A 13099-nucleotide genomic window follows, 5' to 3' on the forward strand; every position below is an offset into this window, starting at 1 on the left:
TTGTCTTATTCATTTAATTCATCTTAGGTGGCCGTTCTCCGCGAAATAGCTTTATGCAAAATTGCTTAGATAACGTTATCTAGTCCGCCTACCAGAAAACATGATGGGCCCACATTGTTTTGATGATCCAAAGCATTCACTTAATAGGCCCTAACATAGATAGGGTGTGCCCAAAAAATCACTTCCATAGATCATCCTTCGATTTGTGGAGGTTAAAAGTGGACGGATTTGTGAAGGTTTATACCCTTCCATTTTAACCTTCACAAATGGAAGGGTTAGGATGATCCTATGGAGATGATTTTTTGGGCACACCCTATCTATGTCAGGGCCCATCAAATGAATGGTTTACATCACCCAAATAACATGGGTCCACCCTATTTCTGGTCGGCAAACTAGATAAAAGGGGTATAACTTCTAAAACGGAGGAGGATATTGAAATATCTTTCCATCCATATATATGCATGGGTGTGGAAATGATATCGAGAGAGAGAGAGAGAGATTGCAAAACCAGTTTTGCTTACCCTCTTTTTCCGGAGAGAAGTGCCACCTATGCAATGATTTAAGGGTATAAATTAAAAACTTATAGCCAGTGAAATTCGTTCTGTGAAATTGCCTAGGAAATTTTGCAAATGCAATTTTGCAGCACCTCTTTTTCAGTAGAGAAGCACCTCCACATACAAATTTAATGAATAAGACAAATTCAACTGTGCGGCTCTTTACTCCTTGAAAAAAGAAGGGCGAAAATGGCTTTGGCCAATGCTTATGTTTTAAGCATTGACAAAGAGCCGTGAAGATTGCACAGCACACGACACGTATTAGAGGGAAGAGTAATGGCATCCTAATTTAGGTTATCTCTTCAAGAAATAACTTACAAAAAAAGATATGATTAAGCAAAGGCTTTTAACACGCAAGGACATTGCTTATCTGAAAGGATTTTAATAATTTAGGAAAAATTATAATCCTTGTATGATTATGCCTTGAAATTAGTCTGTTCATACGTAACTTTTCTCACTAATTTTTTGTATTTATGGAAAAAAAACTTAAATCATTCTTTATCACAAAACTAATGCTGCCTTCAAATTTATTAACTTAGGTTGGTTGGAAGAGAATTTATCGTGCGGGCGGGCGGCATTATAATCAAAACCTTGCTTGCAATTCTAGTTTTGCTAAGTTATCATCTAATTTATCCGTGATGTCATAAGAGAATCAGTGTAAGAATTGATAGGTCTAATCAAGTTAGCCAAAAATAGAATTATCTTCATATTAGCATGAGTTAATGTAGTAGGATTTAAACTCTCATTTAGTGACATGCCACCCTACAAGCTTTTACTTATACCTCAAACTAAAACTTGCTAATTCTAACTATCCAAAGTGTAGCTCCATTAGTTCTATGAACACTTCACTTCTATTTTAATTCTATGTCCAAAACACTTAGCTTCTATCTTGACTCATTACCTGTCATGGCATGGTTTGCGCTTAAGATTTGTCCTCACGCTATGGTTTTTTCATGGAAAAAATGTCAACATTTCTCTCTATTTTGCCATTGCAAGGTACATTTCCTGTTGAAGAAATCAGAAACTTCCCTTCTACTCTGGGGATGAATGCGAAATAAGGAAAATTAGCCAAATTAGAATTTGTTTTACGCCCATTTTACTTCAGAAAAAATAAAAAAAAACCTAGCAAAGAGAAAACCATTTCGCGCCAAAGGAAAATGGTCACTGTATGGGATGGAACCACTGCGAAGTATACGGTCATCGGCCCGTGAATCTTGTCACTAGATGATCCTAGACCCTTGATCAAGGATGCTGAGATCTTGCAAATGGGATCACTCTCGTTCTCTTCTTTGGCATCTCTAACGCGAATCGAACTCTTATCTAACCTTTCTAGATTCATCAATGATAAAACACAATTAGGCTCGAAACTAAGGCCCTGTACATTTTGGATTTTGAGAATTGATAATCAACTCCAATAAGCAGTTTTGAAATCAAAATTAATTCTCAAAATCCAAAACAAACAGGGGCGTAGGCGTGATTCCGTCTTTCACAATTAAAATTAAATTTAGTACATTAAGTTTTATTCATGAATTAAAATTCTACAATCATTTATTCAATCCCTTAAACCATCAGCATTCCATTATAATTAGAAGGCAATGAGTTGATTCTAACAGACTTTTTAAAACAAATTGCTTTATACGAACATTTTGGCAACTTAATCGATCAAGATTTCTAAAGGTTACATCACTACATAGCAAGGCAAAAGCTCGCCATTCTAATTTCTAATGTAAGAAATGCTTGTATTTCCAACTAAAAGAAATGATCAAAGGTAAGAAACAATGGAAAAAAACATGAACATAGTTTTTTTCATTATATGATTTCTAGGAATTTTCAGTACTTCACTATGCTATAGAAAACAAGAGGCATCAATGTCAACATTTCTATAATAAGGGTCCTCTTCTTTTCTTTTTAAGGAACCCAGTTGATTAATACAAAAGCTATGCATCCAAGCATCCCTGAAGCTTGCATTATATCCTTCTCAGTTTATTTCCCCCCTTTGTTATCTGTGAGTATGAACTAATTCCATTGGAAACTCTGCAAATCTGTCAGTTTTAACTTTTAACAACATTAACTTCCAGAAAACAAAACTCAGGTCTTCTAAAGGCTTAAAGCTTTTATTGGAAATGTCAGTGACTCTCGATAATAGAACAAGTTGTTGGTAAAAAAGAGCATTCCCTTCAACCCATTATAGATGTTGGTGACATAAAAATAGTTTTGAGAAACATGCATTAAAATCACAATGAAGTCTCTAACTAACTGTCTAACAATTCCTTCATGTCCTGATTTACAAAGTCTCTTGACATTTTGAGAAACATGAACTAGTTTCATACACACCCCTGTTATTCTTCTCTTTGCTCCATCAACTTATGTTTGGTTCTGAAATGCATTAACAGTTTCTTTCCTAAGCCTTGTTGCTCTGTAAACAAGTAATCACTTATAAAATGTTGTGCCAGATCCATCATTGAATGACAAAGCTATGCGATAAAATACCATGCTCGTTAGAACACCTCTTTAACCACGTAAAACCCGTGTTCTATATTTATTTATGTTAAATGGTTAATGGGAAATTTTTAAAGGAATAGAAAGTGAAGGTATTCAATAATGGGAAACCCAGGTGCATAAATACCATGCTAGTGAGAACACCTCTCGCTATGTTAAATAGTTAATGGGAATTTTTTAAAGGAAATGAAATGGAAGGTTTTCAATAATGGGAAAACCAGTTGCATGATGAGAGAAATTTGCCTTTACTATCATACATTTCCAAGTGTTATCTAATGAAGAAAGAGAAAGAACCTTCGGAAACTCAGCTAGGAGGAATCACAACCCTAGAAATAGAAAAGCTGTTAGTTCCTCAATTGCCTATGTAAAATCCAAGTCCAAGCAAGTGTTCTCAAATGAAAATTTTTAATCTCTACAAGTGCTACTGTTCGTTCATAGGACAATTCTTTAAAAAAAATATTATTATAAAATAAAAACAATCAAACCTGACTGTAATTTCTTTCAGTAATAAAAGTCAATTTTCAAAAATAAGTAAATAAATAAAAGCAAATCAACCTCATTTGTGCAAGTAGAAAACATGAATTTGTGAACCAGAGGTAAGATAGTAATAGAATTCAAGATCCATGGCCATGTAAATAAACAACAAACAATAAACACACCCTGAAAACATGGTCTTCCCTCTCACATGGACCTTCACTGCAGGATGCTCCTATAGGCATTGTTTTGAAAATCTTAGAATTTATGATTCAAATCTGAAGATTCAATCAAATCTTATGGATTTCGATTTGAATCCCATGCTTGAATCTTAATCTGTATGAATCCTGTGATTTTTATTGAATCGTAAATCATACGATTCATGCGATTTATCCTAATTAAGTTTTGTATAAAAGAAAATAGGACTTTCTATTGAAAGACCTCATTTCCCTTTTGCAATAGAAAAAGCCCTAAAAAACCCTCTCAAGAGAAGGAAGAAGACAGAGAAGGACGAGGGGTTCCAACAAATCGAACCAGTTTGGACCATTCAATAGAAATGTATATGCTTGAGGATTTTACCTGCATCAATGAGAGGGGCGACTATAATGAGGATAACGTCGACGACTAACCAATTTTTTATAATTGATATTTGTCATTTGATGTTTGTGACTTTGAGAATTGATATGATCTTCTGTCTAAAATTATTTTAAGATTATTACCTAATATGGGTTTGGATGGGAAATAAATGATTAGTACCATTCAAGTTTGTTGCTTGTCACGCCAACTACAACACCATCGATTCGACGGCTCACATCGGTTGAGATGCAAGCCCGGCACACGAAGGGTTTATGCTACAATTGCGATGAAAAATATGGCCTCGGTCATAAGTGCAAGTCGTGACAAATTTTTCTTTTTTTTCGTTGGTGGCAGAGGACGAAGAAGGTGAAGAATATCATGAGTGTGCACGTCCAAAAGAACCTGAAATTTCACTTCATGCTTTAGCCAGCGCGGTCTCTTCCCATACTACGCGAGTAAAGGGGACGATGGTAAATGGGACGGTGCAAGGACAAGCCGTTTTGATTCTAATCGACAACGGCAATGTCCACAAGTTCATCAACAACCTCCTTGCTCAAAAAATGAGGTACCCAATTCCCCCTCTGGCATTTTAGGTGATGGTAGCATACACTAACAAGCTGCAATGCGTTGGCTGTTGTTCAACCCTTGACGTTGAGATTCTAAGGTACTGTTGTAGAATAGATATGTATCTTCTACCAATTAAATTAACGATGCTGATGTAGTATTAGGGGTACAATGGTTGGAGAGCCCTGTGCTGGTACTATGCGATTGGAAGATAGACTCTGAATTTTTCATTAGGTACTATTAAACATCATATTGAAGGTCAACGCCCTTCAGGTCCTTAGATGACTCCTCTTCATTCTATAGAACGTCTCATTCGGCATGATGCCCCATGTTATTTACTATACCCTGAACGTTTCAAGAAGCAGCATGTGCATAAGATGAGTATAGCGAAGATACGAATGCTTAGATGGATATGCGGCCACACAAGGTTAGATAGAATTAAAAATGAAGACATCCGTAAAAAGGTGGGGGTGGCACCAATTGAGGAGAAGATGAGAGAGCATCGCTTAAGATGGTTTGGGCATATCCAACGTAGGTCTTTGGATGCTCCAATGGCAAGAAGTGACTCGTGCCAAGTTGATGGAGTAAAAAGAAAAAGGTGCAGACCGAAAACAACTTGGGTAGAAACAGTGAGGAAAGACTTGAGGGCTAGGAACATAACAGAGAACATGACCTGGGATAGGAGAGAATGGACGAAAATGATCCACAAACCCAACTAGTGTTAGGATTAGACTTCGTAAATTTGAGCCGGGTAGACTCTTTCACCTTCTTCATGAAAATTTTCTAAAGGATTCATTAGCCTACCCCAACTAGTTTGGGACAAAGGCTTAGTTGAGTTGAGTTACGTGACAAGTTTGTTAGCAAACAATTCGTATTACGATATTGAATAACTAATCATGGCAATTTCTATTTAAATTAATAGATTTTGATTATAAATAAATAATTTTCTATTTTATTATTCTCTGATTTTTTTATGATTTTTTTATATTTTCATATATATACATACATACATACATAAATACATAAATTAATAGATTTATAATACGATTTACGATCCGTTATGATTCAACCCGTATTAAAATTTACAATTTGATTTCGATTTTCAAAACATTGCCTATAGATATATGATATATCTATTTCTACTGATGTTTTAGTTCTTCCTATTGACCCACCTATGATTACTGATCCCTCCGTTGTTGTTTATCTGGACTATAGCTCTTTGTAAAGGGATGCACAATTGTGTTACTACACATCCTTTTGCCAAGTATGTGTCATCTGTCTATCCTTACAGGGCATTTCTTACTGCGGTTCTTCATAAGCAGGCAAAGCATATTGAAATTGATGTTCACTTGTATCAGATAAAAGATCATTGACGGGTCTTTAGCTCTTATATTCCTTCGTCGCATCAACGGACCAATATCTTTACTAAGGTGCAGGGACTTACTCTTCTTCAGGTACTAGTATCAAGTTGAGCATGTCAAATCAATATGGCCCAGCTTGAGGGCTAGTGTTGTAATGTGTTATACTGTATTGTATTATGTCCATGTACATTGAGTATGTCCATAGTTAGGCTTATCTCATTCTATTTATGTATTTACCCTCATTAAGGGTAGTTTGGTCATATCTGATAAGTTATGTCTTAATATATAGCAAAGGAGCTCGCATTCCTCCTTATGCTCTTCTCTTTCTAATCTCTCCGTCTCTTTATCATTTTTCATTCCCTTATTGATTCCATCAAGCATCACTCATGAGTACACGAGTTATTTGAGAGGATTGAATGAATATTATTGTACTCTGCGGGGTAAGTGGGAAGAGTTGAATGTCCATCAACCTCTCACATTTGATCTAGTGATCTAGAAGAGGCAGTTAGAGGAGTTTAAGGTAGCAAAAGTCCTTGGCCAAGAATATCTCTATTGTTAAAGTATAAAAGATTAATAATGCCTTTCTCCAATAGCTTAAGCTTTTGGAGTAACTGGTCGTTTCACATGGTATCAGAGCAAATGCTTGGGTTCAAACCTCTTTGATAGCAAAAATCCACATGCAATGGCAAACCCAAAAGAGGGGCCACATGTGCCACGTGCCAATCCAAAGAAAGAGGGGCCACACGTGAGGAGTGTTAAAAGTATAAAAGATTAAGAACACCTTTTCTCCAATAGCTTAAGCTTTTGGAGTAACTGGTCGTTTCACATCTATCATGGGCACATTTTATCCAACAAAGAGCTTCCCACTTTGAGAGCCTTTAAGCATGACTAATCGTGTTGGGATCTGCTATTCTTCATCTTTAAAACAAAGTATTGATGATGAGTCCACACTGGGATCTAGTATCAAGCAGAGGTCATAATGGTTATTGCCATGGACATGGTTTGGCTAGTGAGGGCGTATCTAAAGAATCTATAGCACTTTTTGATTCCCTCCCTCCGTGATTTGTTGGTTTTTGGGATAGTTGCTTCCCTATCTTCTCCTCCCTTTGTGAGCTGACCATCTCGATCTTCTCTTTATTAATAAATTCGTGGCTTCTATTCAAAAAAAATAATTTGATAACCATGTCCAAGTGAAGCATGTGTCATATATATAAATATACATACATATATATAATAAGGATATGCTTATTAGGGGTTTTTTTTTCTTTTTTGTCGAAAAATCCATTATGATGACGAGTGTACTTTCGAGTAGAAACGGACCACTCCCTTCAAAATCTGAAATGCCATAACCCCTCTCCATATATGCGTCAATCTCTTTCTATACAAATCCCTGCATGAAGAGCATGGGACCCACTTCATTCATATACGTGTAATCTGAAGGTTTTTTCTATCCACATTAACTCCACTTCCCATGAGTATTTTGGCTTACTTACGTTTCGTTCCAGACGCATGAAGTCCTCTCTTTTTACTGTGGGCCCCACGCTACTCAACTCAACAAAGCCTTTGTCCCAAACTAGTTGGTGGAGGGGGGGGGCACGTTACATATGTTTGTAAATTGTAATGGCAGTTTTTGGCCTTTTGTGAATTCAGAGATATGTGTAATTTTGTGGGTCCCATCTAAATGTTTAACCCTTGCTCAAGGCTTTGGAAGGTAGAAATGACACTCATATCAATGAGCACTGCCGGGAAAACGAGAATACATTTTGTGAGAAAAAAAACGAGCATCATTCATTGAAGCCACATCCACAAAAAGACAAATGAAGGGAGCTCAAATCTCCATAAAAGCAATAAATACATCTTGAACAGGTCAAATCAACGGTCACCTCACTCCCATTTTTATTTTCCATAAGGAATCCCGTTTTCAAAGTGTTTTCCCATATCAATCAAAGACTTTCAAACCTTTATTTTGTGCAAGAATTTTAAGGGGTCGACGGTTCGTTTTAATAATGCCACTCATAGTAGCTATTTACCTTATCTGATAATCAGTGCTGCTTTTGATAACAACGCCCCTACTTTTTTAATAAGAAATGCATCTTTATCTTTGTTAATTACACCCTTCATCTAAATGTTTAACCCTTGCTTTTGATAACATGACCCCTACTTTTTGTCTTATATGATAATTTTATGATCTTTAATTTTTTTCGTCTCACATAAATATTTTTCCTTCAATGTTTCACTTTATTAAATACTTTATAAAATCTATGTTTTGAACCATTTTTTACTCATCATTTGTTTTTTTGGCCGTGTCGTGCATCGCACGGCATGTCTTATTAGAGTATTTGACGTGTTCAAGATGTATTCATTGCTTTTATGGGGATTTGAGCTCCCTTCCTTTGTCTTTTAGTGGGCGTGGCTCCAATTAATGATGCCGTTTTTTTTTCCACAAAATGGATTCCCCTTTTCCTAGCAGTGCTCATTGGTACAAGTGTCAATTCTAACTTTCAGAGCCTTGAGCAAGGGTTAAACATTTAGATGAGACCCACAAAATTACACATATCCCTGAATTCACAAAAGGCCAAAAATTGCCATTACAATTTACAAACATATATGGCCCACAGTAAACAGACAGGACTTCATGCGTCTGGGACGAAACGTAAGCAAGCCAATATATATATATATATAGCAGAAGAGAAAAGGAGAGAATTATTTTAATTTCTCCCAAAATTCTAATAGAATTACACATCACTTTTTTGACTTTTTTTAACAAAGGCACCCATTCAACCCACATATTTTCAATCCTACCCCCTCCTTTATGCTTTTTAACAGAGGCACCCATTAAAGCCACATAATTTCAATCCTACCCCAGTCCTTTATGCTTTTTTAATAAAAAAAAGTGGACAAAGTCAACATAGTGACGTTTTTTCCTTGCAAAATTACGGATTGGGTACATATGTTACATAATACTACAAATTTTTGTGAACATATTACATAATACTACAGATTTAGGACGGCTTTCAAAATATTGACGAACCCGATTATTTTTTAATACACAACGTGTTCATTTAGTACATAATACTACGGATTTTGGCTACCTTTCAAAATATTCCGGGTCCCACTCGAATGCATGGGTTTGGCTATAGATGGTGCGTGAGACCCACCTGTCAAAGCATGAGTGTGAAATACTCCACCGCATAAAATGAGAAAGTGATTAACCATTTATATTTTTCTCGCCCTGTGCATCGCACGGGTGTTTAAACTAGTATATATATATATATATATATATATATATATATAATCTAGACATGATAATTCACAACAAGCTCAAATAGATTCTCAGGTGCATGATACTCCCAATCATGATTCAATGGTGCTCTCATGTAAAAATAACGACCAATTTGTCAAGAATACTCATCCATAAATGACTTTACCTTCCTCAACCTCTGCCACTGGCTCATTTAGGTAATGTTTCCCTTCTTGCTTCCAATTGACTCTCCCATTGGATCATTGATTTGTGTCCATTAACCATACGATCAATAGTCATCCGTGTTCAGCCCATTTAGTAAACAAGTTTTAAACTCACTTGCTGCTCTAGTTGATTGATCACTCGCTCCTATTTCTAGCCACAGGATAGTGTCCTACCAAGTCTCTTTCCCAATCATTTGTCTTACATGTCCTTTTAATTTATTGTCTGTTAGCAAATAACCAAGTATCTTACTTGTTCCATGACCATTTATCCTTCTTGTGTTTTACAAGATATAAAGTCAAAGAGGACGATTGGTGGCAGGATTGAGTTTGGTGGGTTCTACATTTCAAGTTTTTCATAAAGAAATTCAAAAGCAATTTGCCAAAATGTGGGTTTCATACATTTCGATAATCCTAAAGACCATATGTCCCAAGACTTTCAATGATATCATGCATAATCTGACATTTTGCATCACACATCTTGTTCACATACCCCACAACAAAATGGAATCATCGAACGAAAACATCAACATCTACTAAAAGTTGCTTAGACTATTTTACTCTAGGTATTCCTAAGCATTGCTTTGGAGATACGGTGTTTATTGCCTGTTATTAATTTAATTAATTGGAATCCAGCTTCCATCTTGAATAAGAAGTCTCCTTATTCACTTTTATTTTCGAAGGAACCCTTGCTTACTCTTTCCAATATGGTTATGTCTGTTTTGTTCATTGTTTTGAGTCCCAGTTTAGATAAACTAAATCCTCGTGCAATCAAGTTTGTTTTTTCAAATACTCTCATACTCATGAAGGATAACCTTGTTATACTATTTGATATGTATGTGCCAATGTGATATTCTTAGAGGATAATCCTTATTTCTCTTGTCATGACAATCAAATATCTAAAATAGTACCTTTGCTGTCTCTTCACGTCAAGCCATATTGGGTCCTCTGTCAAAACCCATTGCTTCACCCAGTACTCAAGAACTTTGTGTTGTTCCAAAGCAGCCGCTTCTTGTCTACACAAATGAAAGTGAGATATTTGACTCAAAACATCCCTCAATCATCGTATGCGTCCGAGGATACTGAGGTTGATTTTAGTTCTCGAAGTATTCTAATAGTTGTTTCATAAAGGAAAAAGGTCTTGTACTCAACATCCCACAACTAACTTGTTCCATTTAATTCCTTGTCTGCTTCGTATAAAAGGTTTCTTATGTGTCTTTCTTCCATTCTCATACCTTGTAATTGCCAAGTATTAGTTTCTGATGATGGATGGAGAAAGTGAATGTGTGAGGAGATATGTGCGCTAAAACAAATAACATGTGGGAACTATCTAAATTACCTGCATGAAACATGTTGCTGGAAGTCTATGGGTTTATAAGTTTAAGTATTTGCCCTGATGGTACAGTTGAGATACTGACGACACATATGGGTTGCCAAAGGCTGTAGACAGACATTTGGTATTTACTACTTTGAAACCTTCGCACAGATTGCAAATTTGAACTCTACCAGAGTAATTACCTCCATTGCAACCAATCAAGATTGGCCATTATGTAATCCAAATGTCAATAACGCTTTTCTTCATTGTGACTTGCATGAGGACGTCTATATAGAACAAACTCCCAAGTATGTTTCTCGAGGGGAGTCACGAAAGGTTTGAAAATTAAGGAAATATATGGTTTGAAAAAGATTTCCTTGTGCTTCGCTTGATAAGTTTAGCTCTATTATTACCAAGCATGGCTTTCGTCGTAGTCATATGGATCACTTGGTATTTGTAATGAGACAAACAAGTAACATTGTGATTCTAGGTTTATATGTGAACAACATTATTGTGATAGAGTAGACAAAGGAAAAATGATGCAATTAAGAGATATTTCATATTTGCAAGAACATGTACATATCAAAGATTTGGGGCAGCTATGCTACTTCCTTAGAATTGAAGTTGCACTGTCGAAGCTTGGTATTAGTTTATCACAGAGGAAATATGTTACTGATCTTTTCTCAGAGACGGGTATTTTAGGGGCAAAACCTATTGACACCACCATGGACCCTACTAAAAAATTGTAAAAGGTAAGGAAGATTTACTTGAAGATCCTGATATAAATTGTTCCCTCGTTGGCAGGATTATTTATTTGACAATTACCTGTCAGAACATTACCTTATTATATCAGTGTCGTAAGCTTGCCTACACATAGTCCTATTGTTGAACATATGTCTGAAGGCAATCCAGTTCAACAATAGCACATTTTACGTTTGTTGGAGGTAATCTAGCTAATTGTGCAACAATAAACACAATGTGGTTACACAATCTAATGCAGAGACAGAGTATCGTTTGAGTTAATGTGGTTAAAGACATTTATGGAATAATTGGGTTAGAGGTTGGAAAGCCTATGATGATTTTTTTTTATAATTAGGTAGCAACTTGCTTCGCCAGTAATCCAAAGATCCACAAGAATACAAAACATAGTGAGGCGGATCGTCATTCTGTTCGTCGGAAGGTTACTAACAAATTAATATCTCCTCCAAGTATGAGTTCAAAAGATCAACTAGAAGACATGCATGTACAAGCATTTGCTCGCGGTAACTTTGCTAGCATTTGTTCCATGTTAGGCGTGGATGATTTGTATGCTCCATCTTGACAGGAAGAGTTAAAGAATTAAGTTAGTATAGGTAGATTTATAATGTTTTGGTGTAACTATGTTGGTTATTTATTAATTTTATCAACATTAGTTGGATGGAGTCCATCATCGGATATCCTTATTGGAACATTATGTAATTATAAGCATTCACCTATACGTACGCATATGGGATGTATGGTTGGCTTTTAACCTCCACAATTTTCTTCTCTTTCTTATGCTCGGGTGTTTCTTCTCCTCCTCCTCTCATATGAATTGGATGCGGATGGATTCTAACCATTACTACTTTAAACTTACTCAACTTTTCTGACTAGCCTGCCTTTTGTAACATATAGTTTGTATCTTAAATAACCATTCTCTGGTACACTGGTGTTCCCTTCTCTCCATAAGACACAGTTAAAGAGTCAATGTTGACTCTCAACATGTTGTTATAAGGTCACAATTAATGATGTCTTGTTACATAGATTTTTTTTATCTGTTTTTGGTCCTGGAAATTTCTCTTATGAGTTAGGCTTGAAAAGGATTTTAGCAATATTGCCTACTGTGAATAGAATAAACGAGGATGGGTATGTAAGTTGGCTTCGCCAAACAGTAAAAATGAACTGACAAAAGGAGAGAGAAAAAGTGTCTGGTACAGTGGTGTTCCCTTCTCTCCACAAGACACAGTTAAAGAGTCAGTGCTGACTCTCAACATGTTATATGGTCACAATTAATAACGTCTACTTATAGGTTTTTCTATCTTTTTTTGGTCCTGGAAATTTCTCTTTTGAGTTAGGCTTGAAAAGGATTTTAGCAATATTGCTTATTGTGAGTAGAAAAAATGAGTTTGGGTTTGTAAGTTGGCTTCGCCAAATAGTAAAACTGAACTGACAGAAAGGAGAGACAAAAAGTGGGGAGGAATAGAGGGGTTTACTTTTTCCTTTTAGTAAATTCAACTATAAAAAATTGTCTTTCATTTCTAATACATGTTTTTGTG

The 13099-nt window shown here is 35.9% G+C and overlaps 1 long non-coding RNA gene across 1 annotated transcript in view; it reads right to left on the reverse strand.

Annotated features, from left to right (window-relative positions):
* Positions 1-2649: 2649 nt before the first annotated feature.
* LOC143887916 (uncharacterized) overlaps positions 2650-13099 on the reverse strand; it is a 28858-nt gene continuing 18408 nt past the window's right edge. The window contains exon 3 of the long non-coding RNA XR_013254412.1: positions 2650-2970. This is a non-coding gene — a long non-coding RNA (uncharacterized LOC143887916). The remainder of the gene's footprint in view (positions 2971-13099) is intronic.

This window comes from Tasmannia lanceolata, unplaced genomic scaffold, assembly GCF_043159265.1.
Source record: "Tasmannia lanceolata isolate RefF3 unplaced genomic scaffold, GAP_Taslan_0.1 ptg000012l, whole genome shotgun sequence".
Lineage (NCBI taxonomy): Eukaryota > Viridiplantae > Streptophyta > Magnoliopsida > Canellales > Winteraceae > Tasmannia > Tasmannia lanceolata.